Here is a 23,694-nt window from a genome sequence, read left to right as displayed (position 1 = left end):
TTCTGCTTGCTTTTAGCATCTCTGTACCAGCTCAGCATAAGTTTTGGGCATATCTTGAAGTAATAACTCCAAGAGTCTTCGATTAGTGAGTCTAGTGAACAAGGCAGTTTTAGCTACTTGCTCATCTAGATTCTCTATCTCCATTGTTACTCTGTTGAACCTTTTCAGGTATTCCCGATTGATTCATTCTTCCCTTGTCTAATAGTAAACAAGGTTTCTTCAGTCTTCTTGATTTGAATTCCACTCTAGAAACGCCCTATGAATTTGCGTGCCAACTCGTAGAAATTCATGACCCTCCCTGATGGAAGGTTCGAGAACCATTTCTGTGCCGCTCCAGTTAAAGATGAACCAAAGACCCCGGAGAGAATTTCATCAGAATTACCCGCAACTGCCATAATTTGTTGATAATAACCGATGTGGGCCATAGGATCTCCGGAGCCGTCGAATGTAGAAAAAGTTGGTAGATGGGAGTTGTGAGGAAACTGGTATTCGGCAATGGGCTCGAAAAATGGAGTTTTTCGAATAACTGAATAGATATCATCAGTTATCTTACCTTTTGCCAATTGCCCGAGCTTCTGATTGATATTAGCCAGTTCCTGACCAATGTGCGTCGATTGATCTTCAGCAACACGATCATGACCCCGAACAACGTAATCATTATCTCGAACAACGTGATCATCTCGAACAGCTCGATCATCACGAACAGCTCGATCATCACGAACAACTCTATCATCCCGAACAGCATGATCATCACGAACAGCTCGATCATCACGAACAACTCATCTCATAATTGGTGAGTGAGTTCTCACTCCGGTAACCAACCTTGTATTTGAATCTGTAGTACTCCCTTGTGGTTCATCGAACCGATCATCACGTCTAGGGAGATTTTCAGTTCTCCTAGGTATTCGGTCTTCTTCATGGAAGTTTTGACCGACATTTTGTTCGTCGATTATTCTCCGCTGCGATGCACGCCTTCCCGTATCATGACGATCAGGCTCTGGTGGTATCACCACCTGTCTGGTCAGTCACGGAGTGCCTGACTTACGTCCAACATCTGGAGTTTTAGTTGATCCAGTTGATACTGGAGTGTCTCTAGAGGATTATTACCTCCTTGACCGCCATCTACCTCGAGCGGCCGACTACTTCCCTGGGGAATATCTGGATTGTTTACTCCAGGAATTTGAATACCAGCATCCCGCTGTGCAGCAGCGGCTGCTGCTGCCGCCGATCTAGTCACCATAGCTTTCTAAAACGTTCACACAGACGGCGCCAAATGATTCGTCCAAAATCTGCTCAGCCCTTAGATCTCCTAAGAATGACCTGCAAAACAAAGCGTCAGATGTGGCTCGACTGCTGGGGTCGGGAGTCCACCTCTGAAGGCTAAGTCAGTTGATGAACTTAATCACAAACGGCTCTGCTAGAACACAGAGCTAAGGAATGAATAATTGGAATACGATTCAGATAGTAAGCATCTGAGTGTTCACATTCAAGTGTGTGTATCTAGATCCTCCTCCCTTGTGGGGAGGCGATGTTTATATAGAATGTACCTTCGAATCTCCTTCGTTGGATGTATATGAGCCTTCTTCGAATAGCCGTTGGATCTCAACAGATAGATCTGTTGAGTGATAGACTTCTACTAGTTTGGACTAGCAGATGACTCCTAGGATAATCCGATCGTTATCTGATGATTATCCTTTGAAAAGTGATAAGTGACAGCCGCCCAATTCTGCCTGCCGCCATTAGGTTAATTAACCTCCTCCATAGGTATTGGATTAGGGTGTGCCTGTAGCTGATTTAGTTTTCTTCCTCAGCAAGCTACCTCCTGAACCCGACTCGTTTGGAAACGAGTCGATTCCCTTCGCCTAGACCGGAGTCAAAGGTCGAACCATGAATGAACCAAGTTTGATCATATTTTCTCCGTATCACACATAAACTATATCACGTTCAATCCATATTTGCATAAATCATAATCGAACTAACTGAAAGGTTGAAATTATAAAATCAACTTTTGAAAAGAAAAGAGAAAAAAAAAAAAAGAATTCCAAAGGCTAGCCGAATAAAAATTTGAACATTGGGCGAGAAGCAAGTTTCCGGGATGTAATAGTTGCTGTGTTTGTTAATGTATTCTCTCCGCTCTTATTTTCCCCTCTTTTTGTTAAATAAAATGACTTGTTTAGCCAAAAAAAATAAAAACCGAATAAAAATCCAAGACTGTTTTTTGTATCAATTTTTATTTCATTTTTCTTCTATCAAAAGAAATCAATACTAAAAGCACTTTTTGATCAAAAATGAAATTTTATTTAGTAATTGTTGTCGAGAAAAAATTATGAAGGGAAAAATATGTTTTTATAAGTGAATAATTATAATTCACTATCCATCTTGCCCCAATGAGTGATCTTTCGAGTTTTCAGGAGATCCGAAAAAACCCATTCTAATAATTCCATATTCCAATCCGCTTTTTATTTATGTTGGGCTTTCTCTTATCAATGAAGTCATTATAAATGATGTTTTGTAAGGAATTGTTGTTTAGAGTTTGGAATTTGTTTTAGGTGTTGTCATATCAATGAAGTCATATATGCTTGTGTTGTGGTTGACTAATTTTTTTTATTTCAACAACCTAGAACACCAAATAATCAAAGTGACGTACTGAAAGATAAACAGTTAATTGCATTTGTTTCCTATCGATTTGCATGCTTAATTATGCTAACATATGTTTATTGATATAGGAAGGAATTGCAATTGATAATGGCCGTGTGGGTAAGTGGTCAACAAGACAATGTCTTGAAGCACTCAAACTTGCTAGATTTCAGATGACTACCATAGACGATTTGCTATTAATCAGTATTTTCATTTAAAGTTGAATAAGGTAGATGATTTGACTGACGTATGATCTTTTCGAACCAAAAGATTGTATGGGAGAAGGATCTTGGTATGGATTCACCTCTTCTTTGGTATATACCATTGGACACAAGCCACCTTTCACTTAGTAGCATCCAATTAATAGCTCCACTGATAAAAAAGCAAATGTCCATTGATGTACGAGTGATCTCCAAGACTTTAGAACATGATATATCAATTAATGACTTCAAAATTCATAAAATAAAATGATATTTAATATGATTATTTTTTCAAATTTACATTTGTTTGAATTTTTTTTTTTTTAATTTCCCCCCATATATTTCTATGTGCATTTGCACGTGCGATTTTTACTAGTATATATATTTGTATTATTGCTTTAATTTACCTATATTTTGTTCCGAAAAAAAATATCATTATCAACAATTTACCTTTTTTTAAAATATGTGTGGCAAAACAACATTAGTGCTTCCCCAACGTGAAGGTTATCTGGCTTTCATTATTCGACCCAACTAATATTGAATCCTGGGTCCGCCCCTGAAAGTACGTTCAAGTAATATTGCTAATGTAAAGATTCGAGTGTGGAACGTTATTGCCGAAGGAAGATTTTCTGCGATTACCTTGCTCATGATGTTTTTCATGCTTCCAACCAATATGCTTTGAAGCACATCATATGAAAATTTCAGCGAGCAATCATTTGATCTCTCACATCCTTTTATTTTAGCGATTTAGACTCAAAACTACTAAGTTTTGTAGCTTTGGTTGGTTACTGCTTTGTTCCTTTGTTTGCTTGGAAGAGTGCACGAGTCTGAGACTAAATGATGGGGTTTCTCCATGATGAACAAATCAAAGACAATGAGGCCCATTTAATTCCATTATGTTATCATGACAACAAATCGAGGCATTTGTCTGAGAGGAAGCCTTCACTTCTTATCTATTTTGGATTTTCATTTATTCATCTGGGTTTGTTTTTATTGGTTGAAACACATTCTCACTCTTTGTCCCCGAGATTGTTGATTGAAACAAATAGATTATTCACTCTTCTATTTCATTCTTTTGAATTTTGTTTTTCCAACTCCAAGTACTCTATTGGGATTTTCTTTTTGATGCTCCACAGTCTTTCTATTTTTCTAGATAATTTCATGATTAGCATAATAAGGTTGGACATAATCCATGGCCAATAATCAAACATATAAGTTTTACTTACATTAGTACTTTGTGTAACCTCAAAATAAAAAGGGAGGTGGTCGGTGAGATAGGGTAAATATAGCAAGCTTAAGGAACACACTTCACCTTATTTTGAGAATTTTATAGTATTGTACTAATAATTATCTCATTAATTATTGTATAATTGAAAAGAATCATTGAAGAAGTACTTCTTGAGGTAGAGAAAAATACTTGGAATTCACATATAAAAAGTTATTTATTGCTCTCCAAACATAATTAGCTTCTCAAATCTCACCGTCCCCCCCCAAAAAAAGAAGGCTTCTCAAATACTAATTTGAACTTTTCTCTCGCCTAATATTATCTCTCATCTACAAAATTCTTCCAAATTCATTCTTCTCTCTCTTATGTAGTTATGTGCATTTGCATGTATCAGTGTTTACTAGTATATATATATATATATATTTCGATTTTACAAAAAAGAAATATATGCATATACACTTTGATAATGCCAACAATTTCTCTTGCCTTTTTGTAATCCCTTCTCTCTTTATGCGTTTGGACCCACCAACATAATGCCTTATTGGTGGAAAAAAAAAGTTTGATTGATGCAAAGAAAAAGTTTAATGGGAACTGCAAAAACATAATGCCTTATTGGGATTCCATTGATTAGTGACTGGTGCTTGGGTTTGGGTTTGGGTTTGGGCTCAGTGTATCTAAAAGAAGCAGGCCCAATAGGGGCTCCAATATTTTGACATTTTATTTTCTCTGTTATAAACAAATCTCAAGATCCAACTATATATAAAATCTCCACGAGAAAGAAAAAGCCAAAAAAGGGCCATGTGTTTATCCCCTTGTCTTTTTCCTCCCTTTCTGATTAAAGGTCTCACGTTACTATAAGAAGAGTGGACGGGTTGAGTTTATTAATTAAATCGTTGACTATGTAAAATTCAACTATTTCAACTATAAAAGAAAATTTGACTTTGAAGTAGTGGAAACGCATAGATATTTTTTTGCCCAATTGTACTTTGAGTTTTGGATATGCCAATAATGGAGCCCCAGATTCTCTGACTTTATAAACAATCTTCGCTACTTTTTATCCTAATGCTTTTTTGGGGACCATGTCTCCCAAGTATGCTGAGATAGCTGACCACAATTAGATGGTATTTGACAGTGAGTCTCCTACCTAGAGAAGAAAAAAATAAAATTTTATTTTTATTATTTATATTTTTATAATGTCTGTTTAAGTTGGATTTAAATTTTTGATTGTCCATTTAAGTGAGAAAATTTTAAACTGTCCATAATTCATTTTTTCAAAATTCCAAATTATCTATGGTTAATTTTTCGTGTTTTGATTGTTATTTTTCAAATTTAATGGGTCAACTAACCAAAACACCTCTCGAATTGTCAAATTACTAAAATGCCCTCTCATTCACTGGGTGACCCAATCCCTAATCTCATCTTCTTCCTATACCTAGTCGGAACCTTACCACAGCTAACAACCATTACCCCTCCGTTGTCGGAATCACCCACGTTTGTGAGAGAGAGAGAGAGAGAGAGAGAGAGAGAGAGAGAGAGAGAGATAGGCGAAAGAAGTAGAAAAGGGAGAGAAGAGCAGCTTGCAGAGGAGTACTTAGCGTAAAAGAAGAAAACACCTTTCTTATACGATCTTGTGATCTCCCACGCCCTTGAATGGCCTTCTCTTACCATTCAATGGCTTCCTACGCCATCCAACTCAAGCTCCAATAATACTACATCACCTTTCGCCGCCCACAAACTCATCCTCATAACCCATACCTTTGATGAAGCCACTAACTTTTGTTGGCCAAAATTGATAGACATATTTATTTCATGCACTTATTTTCACAAACTTTCTATAATAAATGATTTTCATTTACTTATGCTTAGAGAGCATATTCCAACTTCCTTATGATCGCCGACACACCTCCCTATTTCTCAACACAATAGTATCGTTGAACCCTCTTCCTCCAATCCTTCCGCCATTCCTAGTGCTAGTATTTCATTTCTTCCATTTCATATTGTTTCAACTGTTAAAGCACACGACCTATTGTTTCATCATTGGTTGTTATGTATGTTATGCAGGTGGAGATAACAAAAGAGATAAATGTTGATGGGGAAGTTAATCCTGCTCGATACATGCCCAAAAATTCCTTCTAACCAGACGGACGACCGTCTGGTTTGTTGACAGAAATGCATGTCACAGAAGGCCAGACGGCCTGGCCGTCTGGTCCTGACTAAGCCATAACGGCTAGTTTTTCACGGATCTTTTCTAGACGGATAACCGTCTAACCAGACGGATGTCCATCTGGGCTGAAAACAGGACAAAAATTATGTTCGTTTTCTATCCGTTGGGGATTGGGTTTAGGTACTCAAAGGTGCTCTATATAAGCCCAATTCACCTCATTTGAGAGGGTTGAACTCCACCCTTGATCAACTACTCCCCAAAGTGATCTCAAGCTCTCAAATCACAAAAAAACAATTGTGCTTTGCCTCTCATCTTCACTCAACCTTGAAGAACAATACCAAGGTACTAAGTAAGCTTGTGAAAGTCAAGCTTGAGGTGATTGAAGGCGTCGGTGGTGCATACATTTCCATTTGAGCATACAACTCACATTACATCACACTCACACAAGAGGTAAAGTGTCATACCTCTTGTAAGGTAATACCACTCTCTTGTAAACTGTTTCAATTCTAGTATAGGTATATTAGAATTGGTCTTTGGGTGCTCTTGCCCGTTAACAAAGATTGATTGGGTGCTCTTGCCTGTAAACAAAGATTGTGAAGGGTGCTCTTGCCTTACTTGGTAAACAAAGGTTGTAAAGGGTAATCTTGCCTCGTAACAAAGATTATTGTAAGGATTTGATCTCTACCCATTATATTAAAAGTAAATCATTAGTGGAATACTCTCTTGAGGCCAAGAGAGGAGTGGACGTAGACTTGTATAGTCGAACCACTATAAATCTTGTGTTGTGGTTGTTTGCTATTGTTTAAATTCAGTTGAATTTTCAATTTACCTTGTATTCCAGCACAAACCGAAAAATTGGGACAATCCACTAGTTGCAACCTAATCACCCCCTTTAGGTTGTACCAACAAAAACCATTAATCCCAAATTTCTCGCCCGGTGCACCTCCTGCCTATATCAACAGTTGTTCGCTTAATCGTCTTCCTCGACCGACTTAGTCAGAGCATTGACAAACACTACCATATGTTCGCAGGAAGTAAAAACATTGTTCCAACATTCAAGGGAAAGGCCTTTAAACGTTGACACCCCACTGCTTCTTTGAAAAGATAGGACTTCAATTCCATAAAATGGTTAGTGGTACAATGTAAGATTATTATACCCTTGTGTATAGTGGGATGAAAATGCCTCATCTATCCTTCTCCACTAGCCTTGTTCTCCAACAAGTCTTCACATTTCCTTCTCACCACAACCTTTTTCTCTTTCTTCGTTTGTTCATAAGGATATTTAGGTAATTCCATTCAACTCAAAAGACGTAGTTTTGGAATTAAAAAAAAAATAATGATGGTTTAACAACATCCAATAACAGATTGGACTAATATGTCCAATGAAAGTCCACCTTTAGGGTGTCTCTGCATTTTAGAGACAAAATGAGGTGTCATTAATGTTTAAAGGCCTCTATTTTGGTGTGCAAGAGCAATTTGCATTTACCATTATAGGTTGGAAATACTTAGTGCCAGTGAACTTCTTAAATTAATTATGAATAATGATTGGAAGACGGGTTAATTCAATTTTGTTTGATTTGATGAAGCTTGTAATTCAGGGTTTATGTGTACAATATGATCGTAAGCACGTCACTAACATGCCATGCCAGTCTTCAGGCAAAAAGAAGATATTAGAAAAGTGATCGTCGTCCATATTCGGATATTCTCACAGACTCATGCATTTTTTTTCATTATCTTTTATTCTTTGTCAATTTTTTGTTTTAATTTACTTGTTTGGGACTCCAATATGCATTTGACAGTTGGAAGTATCCCGACTTCTTGGTGAAGAAATTAGCCCATTGGCCAAGAATTTCTTTTGTTGTTCAACTTTGGAATATCTTAGTATACTCACATCGACATATAATTAACTCTCTTCAAGCTTTTCTCAAAATTTTCTTGGTAAATGGCAAAAATCTTCCGAGGATCAATTTAATAGAGTCCACTCGTAAGACATTTAGATCACTTACAATCAAATCCCTACATGAAAAACCAATTTCTTCAATGGTGATCGTGTACATAACATCTGAAAATGTCCAAGGATTTCAATCTCTTGATGTCCAAAATTCATGGATTTACATCTTTTACGATCCATTTTCCTTTTCAAAGTGTAAGAGTTTTATACATAGAAGATGAGGGTATTATATATACCATCTGCAAAGGTCAAACCCATAACTTTTTCACTAAGAAGTATGAGTCATTACCATTCTCCGATCCATTTTCACTGCTATATCTTGTAATTAGTATCCAGGAATATGGCACTTGGCATTTATTTAACCAAATGTCACAATTAAAACCCAACTATAAATTTGAATCTAATGAATTCCTAAAATTTCTCTCAATTTTGTCCTTTCTCTTTTCTTGGCAATTAATTTTAGGAATTTAACAAATTCAATTTCTAATTGGGTTCTAACCGTGTCGATTAAATAATTAATTACCACATACCACAATCCCGGATACTAATTATAGGAAATCGTAGGGTGTGAACTATAGAGTATGTAGATCTATCATCAGACTCAAAAGTATAAATAATAGAATCCATATGACGTGCGGTTTCCTTCACACTTTATGTCATGTTTCAAACTGCCAAGTGCCAACTACTATAGTGATGGATATTGAAAAATCTATGCGTAACATCTATTGGTCTAATGGAGACAAACAACATATTCACACTGTGGATTGGAGAACGATCTGTGCTCCAAAATCTGAAGGTGTAATCAATATTCAAAACCTTCAAGCTTTCAACCTAGCATTTTTGTCTCGGAAGGCATGGGAACCTTTTCATTAACCTAATTCCTCCGGGGGTAGCTTATGATGCACAAATACTGCCGGCACCTCCCATTCCTAGAAGTTACACCACACTCTGCAAATTCCTGGGGATGGAAGTCCATTCTTATGGGTAGAGAGCTGCTTAAAAAGGATTTATTTTATCAAGTAGGGAATGATAATCTCATCAATCCTTGGACTTCAAATTGGATCCCTAATACTATGCAGGATGTGGGATGCTTTCCTTTTGCTTCAATGGGCCCCTCTACTGTTGCTTAGTTAATTGATCAGCGTACCCATACATGGAATCGTGATATCCTTCGAGCTTGGTGGTCTCGGCCCATCGTAGATAAAATTCTGACCATTCAGATTCCACAGATAGATTTACCTGATCACATCATTTGGCAATGGACATCATCAGGACTCTTCACAGTAAAATCGGCAAATCATCTTGCTTGCTCTCAATTGTATCCGCAAAGGCCTCCATCTGAAATACTATCCTATGGCTGAAACTTTGGAGACTTTTGCTTCACCCACGAGCCACTCATTTTCTATGGAAGTTATTGCATCAAAAGCTTCCTGTTGCTTGTGCTCTGAGGATTGTTTGCTCTGTGGTGCTCAGGAATCCAATCCTGATCACATTTTCATTCATTGTCAATTTGCAAGACATCTCTGGGGTGAATTGCATCTTCATGACTTGCTCTCTGCTAGCACCGTTAGAGAAACAATTATTCAGCTCCTCAACACCCCTCCGAGCAAGGATTCCGATGCAAAGCTTCTAAAGTCTCTGATTGCATTATGGCTATTATGGAAGGCTTATACGGTGAATATTTCCGACAATTGCATCCCTCAACACTCTCAACTTAGTTTCCTGATTTGGAAGGGATTACAGATTTACAGTACTAAGGCGGTTCCCTTGATGGACTCAAACTTACCACAGACAAACATTAAATGGGTAAGACCTTATCCTAATACTATCAAAATCAATGTAGATGACTCCTTTTGAAGGAAAGAAAACTTGCTCGTTTTGGTGGTATTGCACGCGATTGTCAAGGGAAAATGATCTTTAGCTTTGGAAGTGGTTCTTCAGCCCATGAAGTTCTAATTCTAGAAGCACTGGCTATGCGCAAAGCTTTACAATGGGCAAAAGACTTCAATTTGTCCTTTGTAACCATGGAAAGTGACAACCAAACACTCATCTCCGTCCTGCATAAAAATCTATCGGAAGTCCCTTGGAAGATATTTCTTATTATTTCTGACATTCGACGGATGGTGGATACTTTTGAAAATATTTCCATCACTCATGTGCTTATGGAAATTAACTAGTTGCTGATGCTTTGGCCAAAGAAGGGGCAGTGAACCAGGAAACATTTTTACATGTTCAGACTCCCCCTCCCTATGTTAGATGGTTAATGTTGTATGATCTTTTCTCTTTAGGTTGTAATCGTGGCTTTTCTTTTTAATAAAGTATTCCATTTTGCACAAAAAAAAAATTTGACGTGCGGTTTCGAGGGCCTTGTACTTGTACTACAAAGTGTTAGGTGGACCGTACTATTTTAGTATTACAATTTATGCATTTTTTTTTTTATTTAATTTGTCTGTGGTCAAAGGTTGACCCCTTCTTATAATATATGATACAAAGACGTGAAGATAACACAATCTTCGACCCTATAGATGGAGATGATCTAAATCCAAGCATTCTGTCAATCCTTATGGAGCATTGGATGATTATAATAAGTTCGGTGGGCAATGAAGAAGAGCCCTCCTCAATATATTATTAAACTAGTGGGATTACTTTGGACAATTAATCACATGGATTAATTACCGACCAACAGAGAAATTAGGCATTTAAACCAACCAAAACCCAGATGATTAATTGACTTTTAAGTATTCCCAAAAGATTAGAATATGTAAAGCTAGATATGTTAATCACTTTAAGGGATGGACCCCGTTTGGCTCTAAATGGAATCGTGTTTGCTTCAATTGCTTGGGCATTAAGGGTTACTCAAGTCAATTTTTTACTTTAATTGAAGCTCCTAATGAGACTTTGGCACTCAACTACTTTGGTTTATTTTTTATATATATAGGGCCTCTTGAGCTGACCAAAATCTGTCTTCTCTCTACTGAAGATGCTTGTTTGACAAGTTTGCCTCACCTCCTAAGGTTTGCAATGGTCACGGTACGTTGTCTTGAAAGCTCTAGTTCTTTCTTTTTTATATTTCAGTGTGTTATTTTTGTGTAGAGCCATGCTAATCTTCTCTTTATCGTTTCATTTTATTAAATGTTTCTAAAGAGACTCTTCTTTCTCTTTTGCTACTTTAACTTCATTTGATTCACATGAAATTTTACTATTTTCCATTTGGAAATTCAACATGCAAGAGAACTCACAAGTTGGAACCTGGATACGAATCCTTGAGATGATAATGCCTCTATTCTTAATGATGATAACAAAGTCACTTTTTGCCTGGGAATTCTGAGGTTAGTCTATTCCTATATATCACTCGAAGTCTTTAAATGATCATGGTCGAGCAGAAATCTTAGGAGGGATCTTCATATCTTTGCTTCTTGTCAGTAATTAGATGATTAATTAGGCAAAGTTACCTTGTTTCTGTTATCAATTTTGATTTGATAGAGGAGAAGCTGAAGGTTACCTTAGCTTGGCATTATTACCACTGTAATGACGCATAAGAGAATAGATCAATCACACCCCTAACCCATCCTTCTAGATTGATGTGCAATGCGTAAGAGATTTTCCCTGGGATGTTTCAGCCGAACCAGGATCCAGTTGCTATACCAGCTCCCAACTTGCATCACATATCTTGGGTAATAGATCAAAAGCACTAGCAGGGTAAAAGCAAAAGCAAAAAATACTTCTAAGTGATAACACTATATACATATTTAGTCAAGTTTTCTGATGTGTACATAGAAACAACTAAAAGCTTGAGGAGTCACTACATATAGGGTTCTATCCCTCAAAATACAACAAAAGTTGATTCAAGGGATATATAATCATTCTTCTCTAGTCTCTCCTCCTTCTCCTAGAGTGTCTCCTCCGCCGTAACGGCTTGCTTTTCTAGTGAAGGTTATGTTCATATATATCTATACTCGAAATGGAAGGGAGAACAATCCTTACCTGGATTCGCTTATCTCAATATAGAATAACTGCAACAGAAATAAATTGGATCCACGTCCTCGATCCTCCATGAAATTGTCACCGGTTTAATTCCACAATCACAAGAAAATGGAATGTATTCTACAACCCAAATGCCATGTGAATGGAAGAAAGTAAAGACCAAGGCTAAGGAGAAGATGTCCACGAAGAACTTCTCCTTTCTACGTTTCTTGGAGAGAGGGAAAGAGAGAAAGAGAGCCGCCTTTCTTAGAAATTTCACGAATGCGTAATGTGATCACACAAGTGATGTGGTGGTTATCAAAATATATAACCCTATATTTTATAACTGTCTAAAAGTGAGTTTTCAATTTTTCCCTTGGGAATATTATAATTAATTAATAAATGCCAACATCTCCCACTTGCATTAGGGCAAGTGTTAATCTCTTTGTCACAGTGTATCCCAGACATACATATATATCCCAGATATACACATTCGATCTCTCTATCACAGTGTGTCCCAGACACCAACATCCACAAATCATACTGGCAAATGGGTCTCTCTCAACACTAAATAGGTCGTCACCCGAGTTTCTTTATTGTCATCACCCTAGCGCCACATAAAGTACTCGCACCTAGCTTCTATATGCAACATGAATAGTGGGAACATTCATGTCGATTCTCTTCACATAAGAGAAACTCATCTTGATTCCAAGGCAAGGCAACATCATGATTATGAATTGACCTACACAAAGTCATTCACAATCCGTCTCATCTCTACTCATCTCCAAAGTGCCAGAGGCGAATGCTTGTGTGAGTGAACCATTCTCATGCCTATTGACATATCACGTTATATGCTAGAAGAACACAATCACATAGAAAGTGAAAAAGAAAATAAATGTTGGAATGAACTCATGTTACTCAATAATAAGAAAGTTTCAGTACAAAAATAAGTCACAATTTACTCAAGCCAAAGGACTTTACATGAGAAATAAAAACATCCTTGGCTATAGGTTTGGTAAGAGGGTCAACTACCATCTGACTAGTAGATTTGTGCTTAAGTACAACTTTCTTCCTTGCTACAATGTCTTTAACAAAATGATATCTCACTTGTATATGTTTGGTCTTCCTATGATACTTGTGGTCCTTGACATAACTAAGAGTTGTTGTACTATCACAGAAGAGAAGAGCAGGCTCTTTGGATGTCAACACAAATCCAGTATGTTGTAGGAATATCCTCAACGAAACAGCCTCTTGTACCGCAGCTGAGCATGCCACATACTCTGCTTCCATAGTCGACAGTGATATACAAGTCTGCTTCTTGTTTCACCACGAAATGGCCCCTCCATTCAGCAAGAAAGCATATCCAGAGGTTGATTTGTGCTCATTAATGTCTCCAGCCCAGTCGGCATCGCTACAACCAACCAATCGCAAATCTGATCCTTGGTAACACAACATGTAGTTACTCGTTCCTCTGAGATATCTCAATATCCTCTTGACTGGCTTTCAGTGCTCTATGCTTGGGTTTGATTGGTACCGACTAATCAAACCCACTGCATAACAAATATCAGGCCTAGTACACATCATAGCTTACATAAGGCTACCCACTGCACTGGAATATGAAACTCTTTCCATCTTGGTTTTCTCCTCTAGAGTCTTAAGACCCCTATCAAGGCTCAAATGCAAACCCTTCTCCACTGGAGTATCTATTGATTTGCAGTTGTGCATCTGGTATCTGGTCAATACACTGTCAATATAGGTCTTTTGAGATAAACCCAGTAATCTCTTTTGCCTATTTCTGACAATCTTGACACCAAGCACATAGCTTGCGTCACCCATGTCCTTTATATCAAATACGGAGGACAACCATTTCTTAATGGTTTCCAATAGCTCCTTGCTATTGCTAGCCATGAGTATGTCATCTACGTACAATGTTAGAATGGCATAATTACCACCAGATCTGTTGGTGTAAACACACTGGTCTCCCTCAAGCATGGAAAAACCATTTTCCATCATAGCTCGGTGGTAGCGCACATTCCACTATCTAGATGCTTGCTTTAAGCCATATATGGACTTATTGACCTTGCACACTTTGCGCTCTCGTCCATTAGCTTCAATGCCTTGAGGTTGATCCATATAGATCTCTTCCTCAAGTCCTCCATTGAGAAAAGTAGTCTTTACATCCATTTGATAAACCTCCAAGTCCAACTGAGCAACAATGGCTAATATGAGGCGGATGGAGGCAAACCTAACCACAGAGGACAAAGTTTCCTTATCATCAACGCTCTCTCATTAGGTGTAGCCCTTAGCCACTAAACGAGCCTTGAATCTCTCAATAGATCCATCCGCCTTTCTCTTGATCTTGAGAACCCACTTGTTCCCAATTTTTCCGCCCAGCGATAAGTCAACACCGTCCAGACACGATTAACTTTCATCGACTCTAACTCTTCCTCTATCGTTTTCAACCATTCCTTTGAGCTTGTCCTCGCAAGAGCTTCCTGCACGCTCTACGATTCATGCTTATCGATTGGAGTCATCTCACAGTCAGTCTCGTTAGGAGTTACCATGTAGGCTTCATCCTCTATATCGAAGTGTCGACGAGGAACTAGCCCATGCTCACTACGGTGCAAGTGCATGTTAGATTGCTCACCCTCTGATGGAGCTATCACATTTGCACTCTCACTCCCACTTGGATCTTCTGGATGAACCCCAGATTCATTATCCAGAATGTGAATCCCTGGAGTGACAAGATCACTATCTTGTATCTTAAAGAATTTCGATGATTCTTTGCTAACTCCTGCAAAAGATGGAAAATCATTTTCCAAGAATGTTGCATCCCTGGACTCAAGTTTCGTTCTCCTCTTACTCTCATCTAGCCCAATAAAGACATGGCCCTTCGAGAGTTCAGAATATTTTGCAAAGATACACTTTCTTCCTCTAGGTCCAAGCTTCCCATATTGGTGAGAGGTAGAGTGAACATATGCTGCACATCCCCATGCGTGCAAGTAACTCAAATGTGGCTTCCTTTCAGTCCACAACTCATATGGTGTGGAAGGAACTAATTTGGTTGGAATCTTGTTGAGGATATAGGCCGCAGTCAGCAAAGCATCTCCCCAATAAGAGATTGGCATATTTGCCTGCGCCATCATGGATCTCACCATGTCTATCAAGGTTCTATTCCTCCTCTCAGCAACCCCATTTTGCTGTGGAGTCCCTGGAATGGTAAGTTGCCTAGATATCCCCTTTTCATCGCACAACCCTTTGAACATATCAAAAAGATACTCTCTACCTCTATTCGTTCTAAGAGTTTTTGTCACACCCTGCCCGCCGGCCTTGGTTACCCGCCCGACAACCTGTGGGTGCGATTTGTCACAAGATCCACGGCTTTAGTCTATCAATAATAATAAATACAAATACATGTAACCAAGAGCAAGAATAAAGCAATAATTAATAAAAATGTTACAGGAGTCCAAATACTCCAATAAATATCCAAGAAATAGCCAAAGGAAAGAATCAAGAATCAAATGTAATATCGAGTTCAGCGGAAGCAAAATAAATAAACTAAATAATCTTCTCTTTGGTTTCCTTTTCTAAATCTAAAAACTAGTTTTATAAATTAGCAAGTAAAGATGTCCTCCAATCTTTCTCCATACGATCATCAAAATCCTGGGCAATCGCCTCCGTCAGCCATCAATGGGTGCTAAAAGTGCACACAATCATCTTCAGGAGGCTTCATGCTCTGCAAGTTCATGTATCACTGTCTGTGCCACATCAGTTTCATACGAGAAGGCTCTTTCATACGAATCATCTCCAACTTCCGATGTTGAGCCACCATCTGTACAACTCATATAATATATACAATGAAAGGAGTGAGTTCCGATGAACTCAGTAAGGAACAAACAATTCTCATATATATGTCAATACAATCCACGAATACATATATGAAATGATATGAATGGTATGCAGAAATATGAATGCTACTAAGATCTAACTATGCAAGTCTCTAACAGCTGACATGCTTTAAGATATACACCAGACCTCCTCTGGGTAAGTCTCATCACTCTGATCCGGCAAGGACTGGTTACCTCTATAGGGATCCTGGGAGAAAAGGGAAAGTCCACACCTGGCTCTCAAACCATGGCTGGGGGTTAAGTCAACACTCTCTCACCACGACCATTGGCAATGAGTACTGGCGCATGTCGGGGTTTCTAATCCAATACAAGTCATAATGGTAACATACTATATGGAGTCCAGATACTTCCCCTATGGCACCAACCAACTCGGTTCAGTATCCTTCGCAACCTAGGAGTGAGAACCCTCACGGACTGGCTACCACTGTTGGACTCCACTCCTTAACCCTATGGTCATCCACATATTGTTGGGGCGGATGCTCTCATGACTCCTCACGACACCTGGTCCACTCCTTGGACATCCATGAACCCAACCCTAACATATGCAACCCTACCATTACATGACCAACAGTGGACCATTGAGTCTCCGCACGGACTGGTTACCGCTGTAGGATGAAACATAGTCAAATCACCATTGTCACGGGTCACCCGGCTTCAATTCCCCTACCGAAAGGGTAATAGCATGTGGGTTACCTAGCCATGCAATTCTAGACTCTCCTAGGTATGTCATCAAGTAATCATGATAGTGCTAGAGGCATCAGTGAGCATGTGTCCCATACCACAGCCCTCTAATATCTCCAACCAAGATATCCCAATGGAATACCCCTTCCGTCACAACTACACTACATCACTCTTTATCATATCATGAACAATTGTGCAATATCATATAAGATGAAGTACATCAAGGAACACCACAAACAGCAAGTATACAATAAGATTCACATGCTTTATACAATTACAGCAAGATACATGATCAAAGAATAGTAAATAGAACAGCTGAATCATCATGTATATGTAATTGCATATAAATAAGAATGCATGTCCTTACCTACAATTTAGTAGAAGTCCTCTAACTTGCAATCCAAAAACTATTATAAGACTTTTATTTGAAACAGAGAACACCTAGGCATAGGGTTACAAGAATGTATAAGAGTCAAGAGTCAAAACAATTCAAAAATCAAACCTACACAGTTATTGGAAACTAGCCGGTTGCTTGTGGCGGTTGCTTAAGTTAAGCGACCTCCACAAGCGACGCTCTTTGTTTCAGACAGTTTCCAACTCCGAAAATCAGACTTTTTATCATCCGATTTCAGTCCGTTTTGGGATGATCTTAGTCCGAATTTCAATCTTAATAGGTCTAGAACAAAGGGGTAACAAGAAACCCTAAAATTAACAAAGATTAACCACCCAAATCATTCCCCTTGATGAGATCCATCCATTAAACAAATGCGGGGATTCGTTTCTGGACAGGATTTCATCAAGAACATTGAAAAGGGAGATACAACGAATCAATTGGGTAACCACTAACAAAATGGGGATGGGTTCATATCAATTAGAGGTTAAAAAGAAGAGAATCGCAGATGGAGATCATTACCTTAACCAGAATCACCAAGAATAGAAGGGAAGAGATTCTAGATTATTGACAGCACTTCGCCCACCTTCTAGCACATTTCCACTGCCTCCTAATCGCCCAAAATAGCAATCCCAAACATAATAATGCGTTAATAGGGCGAGGGATGCTATTTATAACGAATAGGGGGAAAAATAGGGCATTTTCCCGTAAGCAAGAACCGGCGGTCGCTTAAGGCGGTCGCTTGGTTTAATCAACCGCCACTAGCAACCGCCCCCAAGCATATTGCTATACAAGGGTGCTTTGCTCAGGGGGTTGAAACCCAAACACAACCTAGCCCTAAACAACACATGGGAGAGGTCTTACCTTCATTCCGGACATCTCCAAACACCACTTTCCTTCTACCAGAGATCCAACTTCCCAGTAAGGCAGATTCTTCAACAAGAGAATTCAAATCCATGGGTTCTGGATATGGATCATGGACTTCAATCTGGACACTCCAAAAAATTAATCTGACTAGACCTTCGGGTTCTCGAACCTACAATACAGATTCCGGGTTAGAAAAACGGGGGTTGTTACAGTTTTAATCCTTTTATCTAACTGATTTTCAACTAAGCTCATGAACTTCTTAAAACATTCTAGAGCTTCTAACTTGTGAGAAATTAGATAAATGTGACCATACCGTGTATAGTCATCTATGAATGTGATGAAATAAGCCTCTCCTTTTCTAGTATGCACATTCATGGGTCCACACACATCTGAATGAATAAGTTCTAGAGGAAGAGAGGCTCTCAAAGCCTTTTTGAATGGTTTCCTAGTTGCTTTCCCTGCTAGACATGATTCACAGCTTGGCAATTCAGATAGTGAACCTTGGCCCAAACGACCTTCTCTTGCCAACCTGTTTATCCTATCTAAGCCAATATGTCCTAGTCTAGCATGCCACATATTAGAATTAATACACACAGTATCTTGGCAAACAAAAGCACTACTAGAATATAAATAATCCATTGTATCCAATACAATAAAACCATTGTGAAGAAAACCATAACCATAAATTGTATCACCTAGATACAAAACCAAAGCATTGTTCTCAAAACAACCTTCAAACCGTGTTCCATAAGAAAATTAACAGGAACAAGATTCCGCCAAATGTCTAAAGCATACAGCACATCATGGAGCATTAGCGTCCGGCCACCATGCAAAACTAATTTACATGTGCCAACACCATGAACCTCCACACTACCACATTGTTATTCTCCTACTTCCTCTTGGAACACGACAGTATTCCACGAAGCTCGAGCGTTCCCTTGTTATGTGTTATGTCACACCTGAATCAACAATCCACAAAGGACTTAATTCAGCAAGCCTAGTAGAACTTGTTACACAACAAAATGAGGTATAACACACAATACATACCTCCTGCTCAGTGCAATCATGAGCAAAATGACCAAGCTTTCGGCAATTGAAGCAAATTAAAGATGATTTCTTCTTGCTAGCACTAGTCCCCCTTGAACGCTTGGGGCCACTCTTGTTTCCGTTCCCACCTTTGTTACTCTGCTTGGAGCGCTAAGGTTGACCTTTTTCCGTCTTGTGCTTAAAGCATGCACCCTTACTAGTGCTCGCTTTAGCCGCAAGTACTTTAGTGGGAGGGGCATCAGCCAACATCCGATCCTCCTCCAGCTCAAGGTGCTTGGCAGCTTGATCAAAAGTCTTGACATCATCAACATGAGTCAAGAAGATCTTCATGTTCTCCCAAGTCTTTGGCAGTGACATGATTACTGTAGAGACTTGCTCCTCATCAGTCTTTTGGTGCCCACATGCACTCAACTCACTTATCATGTTGGACATGATGGTTATGTGCTGCCTCATGGTGTGACCCTAGCACATCTTGTAACCATCTAAAGTGAGTCCGAGCTGATGGCCTCTTATGGTGGAAGTACCTCCATATTGGAACTTCATAGCCTCCCACAAAGACTTTGCAGTCTTATGCTTCTCACGAAGCATCTGGTCATCCCTCATAGAGCTCAAGATAGTAATCCTAACCACCCTATCCTTTCTCTTCAAGGCATTGTAAAGCTCAAGGTCCCTGCGATGCTATGCAGTGGTACCTTCCTTAGGTGGGGACATGGTTTGGTTTATGGTTTCCAGCATGTTTTGCTCTTCCAGGAGATACTGCACCTTTCATTGCCAGAGGTCATAATTCCTCTCATTCAGTTTATCTCCTTTTGTGAGGTCAACAACGATGCTCTTGATAGCATCCATTTATACTAGAGACTATATATATGCAAGGATGAGTTCAACTATTGTAGCATAAAACACAACACAAGTAACAACAATTCACACAAGTATAGTCAACCTATGGGATAAGCATTTAAACCAAAAGAAATGCTAACAAACATCCAATCAAATTCTCATGCAAATCCACATAGACTTATATACTAGTTTCATTATGTGCTAGAAACATGATTAATGACCCATAATCAAAACTATTTTACTAAAATAAAAAACCCAATCATGTTTGTGCTATGAGGTGGTTTACATAGAACGTTTCTACCTCAGTAGCTCCCACTTAGCCCTATTAGGCTCTTAATGCCCACACATCACTTAGAGTGTCGGGCCACTAATGTCTAGTAAGTTAGAAACACATTATGAACTGGAAATCACTGACTCAAAATCTATCTCCCAGATGGAATTCCTTCTGACCAAACAGAAATTCCGTCTAGTCCTCTATGACTAGACTGACTTTTCATCTGGTCCATTGTGACCAGACGAACTTTCTGTCTGGTCCACTATGGACCAACGGCATCAGTGATTCTCTTTTACGAATTTTGATTCCATGGAACAGAAAAATCTGTTCTTCCTCCCAAAAAAATTGATAAAAAAAATGCATGATAAATCCAACAAACATTAAAAAAAAATCCTCATGGATTATCAATTCATGTAGTTTTTACAAAAGAAAAACACAAGGATCCTCCCACTTGGATCTAAACAAAAAATTAAGGTTTCTATCAAACCCTCGATCTCCCATGGGTTTCCATTAAACCTTGGATTCTTCAATGTGGATTTCTATAAACCCTTGATCCTCCCATTGGATCCATTCAAGAAAAACAAACAATTGGGACGAACGAAGAATCGCGAGAACCTAGGCTCTGCTGCCAATGAAGGTCAAGGGAGGAGCGGCCATGCTGGGCTTTCTTCGTCCACACTTATGAGGATATAATTATTAAGATAGAAGAAACCCTTGCTTAGTGCCCCATTTCCCTGGATTTTTGTTAAATACTTGGATATGTAATTAACTTTCACTGAGTTACTCTTTAGATATGGGATTGTAACTTAACTTGATTTTACTACTTTTTCGCTGCCACTGAGAGAGTGACTTCCGCTCATTTTCTCTTTCTTATAATCATACTTATACACTTGGTATCATTTATTTCCGCACTCGATTATCTTGCTCATGTCTTATTCATGATATTGGTTATTTATTGTTTTTACCTTGATTATCATTGTTCATGATTGTGTTATCGCGTATGTGGGAGGCATGGTCCCTCGATGCTTGATCCTTGGACTGTGGATCACATACCCGGGTATGCCAAATAGGGTATCGGCTGGGTGGATGTGACAGTCCGTCTGGTCCAAACGGATGACCATCTCCCAGACGCAAAATCCGTCTAGGTCACTGTGTTCTGTCAGACCAATAGATGGACGACCGTCTGGTCCACAGTGACCAAAAAACAGCGTTTTTCTGATTTTTTCTTGAACGAAATTTTTTTCAAAAAATGAAAAAATCACGTTTTTTCACCCAAAAAATCATTTAAAAAACACATGAAAAAAAATCCAGCAATCATTATTAAACAAAAATAATTATCATGGATAATAAATTCATGCAAAAATTCCTAAGGAAAATTTACAAGGATCCTTCCATTCGGATCCAAACCCAAAACATAAGGGTTTCCAAAAACCCTATCAATTCTCCCATGGGTTTCATATTAAACCTCGGATTCTCCATGGGTTTCCATAAACCCTTGATCCTCCCATTGGATCCATACAATGAAATTAAACAATGAGGAGGAACCGAGAATCATGGGAACCACGGCTCTGATGCCAATGTAGGTAATAACTTCAGTTATCTCAATTCGATTAATTGATGGGAAAGATCCTTACCTAGATTCGCTTTCCTAAATAATGAAGTATATGCAGCAGAAGTAAATCTGGATCCACGTTCTCGTTCCACCACCAAAGCTTTACCGGGGTGATTCCACAATCACTAGGAAAGGGAATAATTTCCACAACCTAAACGTCGTGTGGAAAGCAGATGGATGAGTGATCTAAAGCAAAGGAAGGAAACCTCCAATGAGTTTCTCCTTCCTGCATTTCTTGGAGAAAGGGAGAGAGAGATGGAGCCGCCTCTTTTCTGGAAAATCTCTCTTACGAATGAGTCACTCAATTATGTAGTGGTTACCAAAATATATAACCCTATTTTGTAACCGCTCTAATAGTGAGTTTCCAAATTTGCCCTTGGGCATTTAATTTATTAATTATATTAATAAATTCCAACAAGTCTAGACTAAAATCCTATGCTGACAAGAGAAGGTCTGATTTGGAATTTCTGATTGGAGAGAAGGTTTTCCTCAAGGTGTCACCTATGAAGGGTGTGATGAGATTCAATGTGAAAGGAAAACTTAGCCCTCGTTTCATTGGACCTTTCGAGATTCTCGAGAAGATTGGACCTGTCGCATACCGTTTGGCCTTGCCTCCATCTCTTGCTGGAGTTCATAATGTGTTTCATGTGTCGATGCTTCGGAAATATGTAGAAAATCCAGAACACATACTACAGCAAGCATCTGAAGGACTTAGTGCTGATCTTTCCTATAATGAAGAGCCAACCGAGATCCTAGACAAAAAGGACAAACAGTTGCGGAATCGTACAATTCCTTTGGTAGATTCGATGGAAGAATCACACCCCCGAAGAAGCTTCATGGGAGAAGGAGGACAAAATGAAGGAGAAGTTTCCTCAGTTTTTTGGGAGCACAGATACGCTCTAATTTCGAGGACGAAATTTCTTTTAAGGGGGGGGGGGGAATGTGAAATCCAGCCCTATCCTTACCCTGACCCGGAACCCTTGATGTTTGTAGGTCTAAAGACTCGAAGCGGTGGTAGAAGAGACTTGTGGATCCTACTAGTTGATGATTTAGTGTCGGAGTCCGAGCCCATGGACATTGATGATGATGCCCCTTACTTGAGTACATTGTCAGTGTTTAGTGGAAATCTGCACATCGAAGAGGGGTGGACTAGTTGAAGTAGCTAATGAACTCCCGTGCACGATCCGAAGGTATTTCCCGAAACTAGACTTCTTGATTGACTTGTAGAAGAAAACCCAACTCAATTTGACCCGTATAGCCCTCCGAATCCCTGCCCGAAGTTGCTGAACTATTGCTGATTTTTCTGCTGAACTATGCTTGGTCGATCCTTCTTGGTCGATCCCATCGACGAAGGAGCATCGACCAAGGCTGCCCAATTGCGAGTTAATGATTTCTTTGGAATATTCCACACCCTATTTATGCTAGCCTCGTGTTTTGAACCCTATTCTAATCATTGCAACATCTGAGAACATGGAGAAGGTTCCCCAAAGCTCCTCCTTGATATTGGTGAAGGATATTCTACTCTAATCATTGCCAATCATTTGATTCTTGCCTCCATTATCATCTACAAGGTATGAACTCTCATCTTCACTCTCTATCCTACTCTTTTCTCTTCTTTTCTTACTGTTGTAACCTTGGAGTTGATGCTGCAACCTTGCAACCATCACTCCAAGTGTTCATTCCTCACTAAACCATGATCTCTTTCCATTCCTACTTCTGATATACTCTCATTTTGATTCTTGTATATGCATTACCATGATTCCTTGCTTAGCAACTTGATTTCTTGTCCTAAACTGAAATGTGGAGTATGATTAGTCTAATTAATAGCTTGCAAATGATTGTAATCTTGTTCCTAACCTATTCCCCAACTAATTCCCTAGCTTCCCTTTCAATTACATTGATTTCTCATTGATGCTATGATTCTTGTCTATAGAACT

At 38.9% G+C, this 23,694-nt stretch overlaps 1 non-coding gene across 1 annotated transcript; it reads left to right on the top strand.

The window, feature by feature from the left end:
• The first annotated feature begins 3,685 nt into the window (after positions 1-3,685).
• LOC149029164 (small nucleolar RNA SNOR75) lies at positions 3,686-3,774 on the top strand. Its single transcript, XR_016171373.1, has one exon. It is a non-coding gene; the product is annotated as a small nucleolar RNA SNOR75 (small nucleolar RNA).
• The last annotated feature ends 19,920 nt before the right edge of the window (positions 3,775-23,694 follow it).

The sequence above is a fragment of the Hakea prostrata genome, chromosome 1 (assembly GCF_041222555.1).
Source record: "Hakea prostrata isolate BN-2017 chromosome 1, UWA_Hpros_2, whole genome shotgun sequence".
In the NCBI taxonomy this organism is placed as follows: domain Eukaryota; kingdom Viridiplantae; phylum Streptophyta; class Magnoliopsida; order Proteales; family Proteaceae; genus Hakea; species Hakea prostrata.
Note: the sequence above shows the minus strand (reverse complement) of the source record. Positions and strands in the feature narration are given on the sequence as shown.